This window comes from Nicotiana tomentosiformis, chromosome 2 (assembly GCF_000390325.3).
Source record: "Nicotiana tomentosiformis chromosome 2, ASM39032v3, whole genome shotgun sequence".
Taxonomy (NCBI): Eukaryota; Viridiplantae; Streptophyta; class Magnoliopsida; order Solanales; family Solanaceae; genus Nicotiana; species Nicotiana tomentosiformis.
Window position 1 is genome coordinate 55,162,869 of NC_090813.1, and position 4,102 is coordinate 55,166,970.

At 39.0% G+C, this 4,102-nt stretch overlaps 1 non-coding gene across 1 annotated transcript; it reads right to left on the minus strand.

The window, feature by feature from the left end:
- Nucleotides 1–3,605: 3,605 nt before the first annotated feature.
- Nucleotides 3,606–3,712, minus strand: LOC117277521 (small nucleolar RNA R71). Its single transcript, XR_004507820.1, has one exon. It is a non-coding gene; the product is annotated as a small nucleolar RNA R71 (small nucleolar RNA).
- Between the last annotated feature and the right edge of the window lie 390 nt (nt 3,713–4,102).

Genomic DNA, 4,102 nt, shown 5'->3' on the forward strand with positions numbered 1-4,102 from the left:
GCAAGAGACTTACCTCGTTATCAAGCTCACTTCTGGCCCACAAATTCTTTCTAAAGCCTCAACTGGTGCCGAACAATCCGAAACTAGTCAAATGTTATATAAATTAGTCAATACATGTTCAAAAGTTCATAATTTAACTATTAGAGTAATTACCCAACCTAAATTGGAAGATTCCTAAAATTCACCATCAGGCCCACGTGCCCGAGTTCCGAAATTTTTCGAAGATAATTATTACCCATAACATCACGAACTCAAATATATAATTTTTACCCAATTCCATAACCATTTTCGTGGTTAGATTTCATTTTTATCAAAACCTAGATTTTTCAACCAAACCCATAATTTTTACTATTTTTCATGTTACAATCTACTCATAATCTATGTATTTAACTTACATTGGGTAGGAATTACTTACCTTCAATAGCTAGGTGAAAATTCCTCTCTAAGAAGCTCCAAAAATTGCCAAAGAAGTGAAATAAATGAACCAAAATGGCCTAAGTCCCGTATTAAATGGACCTCACTGCCTCCAGCATTTTCGCTTCTGCGGATCATAGGCCGCATTTGCGGTGTTGCACCTGCGAAAAATCCATCGCATGTGCGGTCCTAGCCCAGGACGGCTAACTCCGCTTCTACGGACGGGCTCCCACTTCTGCAGACCCGCTTCTGTGGAAAGTGTAGCGCACTTGCGGTCCAGGCCTGGCCAGCCTCTTCTCACACCTGCGGCCTTTCCATCGCAGAAGCGAGGCCGCTTTTGTGGAAGTTCCTCCGCTTCTGTGGGCCACCGACCACTCGCCCCAAACCGCTTCTGCTGCCAAGAGCTCGCACCTGCGAGCTTGGACCTGTGGCCAAATAGGTCGCAGGTGCGGGCACACCAGATCTGGTGCACCAGTAGCTCTTTCAAGCCTAAACTCGATTTGCGCATCGTCCGACTAGAACCCGATGTCCTTGAGGCCTAGTCCAAACATACAAATAAGTTGTAAACATAAGATGGACTCGCTCGAGCCCTCGGAATACGTAAAACAACATTAAAATTAAGAATCACACTCCAAACCAAATCGAATCAACTTATGAACTTCAAGTTCTTCCTACTTACTTCGAACGCGCCAAATCATACTTAAACTACTCGAAATGACACCAAATTTTGCCTGCAAGTCTTAAATCACCATACAGAGCTATTTCTAGGCTCGAAATTCCAAACGGACCTCGATAACACCAAAATCGACCTCGATAACACCAAAACCTACTTCAAACCAAGTTTGAAAAAGTTTAAAACCTTCAATGAGCCAACTTTCAACTTTAGGCGCCGAAACACTTTCTTATCATCCTAAACCCGATTCGAGCACACGCCCAAATACAAAATCATCATACAAATCTATTGGGACCATCAAATCCTATTTTTGAGGTCATTTACTAAATATGTTAGACTGATGGTAGGCTATAATCTCGTATTTTAGTCGCTTATTGCACTCTAATTTACTGCACTTTACTTATATGTTGAGCTTTAATTAATAATATTTTGCTCTTATTGTGTGTTTTATTCCGTTTAAGAGTGGTTTTGAGTTATTTAGATGTTACAGAGCAAATTCGACCTATTTGGAGTTTTGAAGTCTGAGTAGAAGCCCAAGGGATTAAATCGGGATCGCGTTCGGGGTTCGAGTACCAAGTCCGGATGTCAAAACTAGAAAGAAATGAATTACTCTAAGCAAACTGCACCACCATGCCGCATGGGGCGGCGCGACTGTGTAAAATATGGCTAGAAAGTGTTTTGCAATTCATTATAGAAATTGCCACAAGCGCGCCGCATGGTGCAGCGCGGCATGCGGCGCGGTAGTACAAAATTCTTAGAGTATCTTCCCATTTCCGCTAAAAAGGGTATTTTTGTCCGGAGTTATTTGGTGGATAGTTAAATACATGGGAAAAACACCATTTATGGGACTCTTGACACATTTTCGACCTAAGGAGGCCAAGGAGGCTAAGGAGGAGTTGTACGAACACAAGCACAAGGATTTCATCATTCCTTCCTCACTCAAGATCCAGGTTTGGATTGAATTTATGTTTTCTTATACTTTAGTTTCATTTGTGAAGAACTTCCCCATATCTATGGAGTAGATCCTTTTGGGTTTTGATGGATTTGGTGTATTGATGATTATTTGTAGATTATAACTCTATTTTTATGTATTTGAATCATTTTGGAAGATTTAATTATTGCATCTATATTCGCTTGTTCTTGTAATCGAAAGAGACATAACTTGTGATATCTTTGCACTATATTGTTGGTTGAGTTCATAGATTCTTCTAAGTAATCGAAAGAGGCTAGTTGAATCATTAATTAAATCTAGTTAGGAGAATAATCAAAAGAGGTTTTCCTAAAGACCGATCCACTACGTATTCTTTCATATCTTCACAGAGCTTAAATTGGTTCATATTGTGAGGTTGAAACTTAATCGAGAGAGGAGTTTTTACTAAACATTTGTACTGATAATTAAGTGAATTCGAGAGACTCGCTTGAACATTAGAAATGAATTATCTAGAGTTAAATCCCAGACAATTATCTTGCACTTATTCCGTCAAAACCCTATTTTCTCCCATTGATAACTCCATTGCTTACCTTTGTTGCGATTGTCATTAGTCAATAGTTGTAGATTTTAGATTATTAATTATATAAATCTCAATTGTTGATCTTCCTGGATAGCAATCTAGCTACAAACTACGATAATACTATTTAAATCCAATCTCTATAGATACGGTAATTATACTATACTATCTTTGACTAGCGAGCACAATTTAAGTGTGTGTTTGCGCTCGTCAAATTTTGGCGCCGTTGCCGGGGATTGGCAATCAATAGTGTTTGAACTAGTGTGTAGTGCTAATTCAGAAATTTATTTTATTTTATTTTTTTCAATATTTTGTTCTTCACGGGTTTCTCCTCCATGTGCAGGGCAACAGGTTAAGTCCGTAGTGTATGACACGATCTTCTTGTAAAGAAGTAATACCTTACAACCCAGAATTGGAAAAACACCTCGACAACTTAAGAAGGAGAAAGAGTTCATTGTAAGGTTCTTGGGGAAAACTTTAACGCAAGAACACATGGCTAATAACGATGACAATGAGGTAGAGGCAGCTATAAGGATAGCTGCTGAGGCAGCCAATAGAGCCTTCAATCTAAATAAAGGTCGAAGATTCAATCTAAATCGACCCTTGATTGAAGACCAGTTCAAGAATGCGGTACCAAGACATGGTAGAGCATTGGGTGACTATGCCAGACCAGTCTACAATCAAGGATTGTCAAGTATTAGACCACCTCTAATTGCAACCAATAATTTTGAGTTGAATCAAGGTTTGCTTCAAACCATTCAAAACAGCTGCGTTTTCAGAAGGAAAATGAAGAAGATCCAAACACGCATCTGATGGATTTCGAGGAGATTAGTAACACCTTTCAATACAATGGGGTGTCACAAGATGTAGTGTATTTAAGGGCATTCTCCTTTTCACTTAAATATGATACGAAGTAGTGGCTTCAAAGCTTTCCAAATGGGTCAATTAGAACATGGGAGAAAATGACCAAAAAATTTCTTGATAAATATTTCTCCTCAGCTAAGACGGGAAAGTTTAGAAGAGAAGTCCATAACTTCTGCCAAAAAGAGAATGAAACTATTTTTGAAGCATGAGAGAGGTTTAAGGATATAGTTAGAAGGTGTCAACATAGTGGAATTGAACCCTGGATGCAAATACAGGATTTTTGGGATGGATTGACACCGACCTCATGTAGAACATTGAGAAATGCAGTTGGAGGCCCCTTTATGAAGAAGAATTCAGAGGATATAGTTACAATTCTTGATGAGTTATCTGAAGATGCTAATCAGTGGCCCTCTGATAGTGTGGAAAAAAGAAAATCAACTGGTGTTCACCAAGTTGATGCTACTACATCTGCGCAAGTATAGCTTGATGCTATGGCTAAAGAAATACGAAAGCTAATTGTAGCTTTGATGCAATATGTACACCATGTAGCTTGTGATATATGTCGAAGAGGACACCCTACTCATGAGTGTCAAGCCTCAATTGAGGAAGTAAATGCTGTAGGAAACTATAATTTTAATGCAAT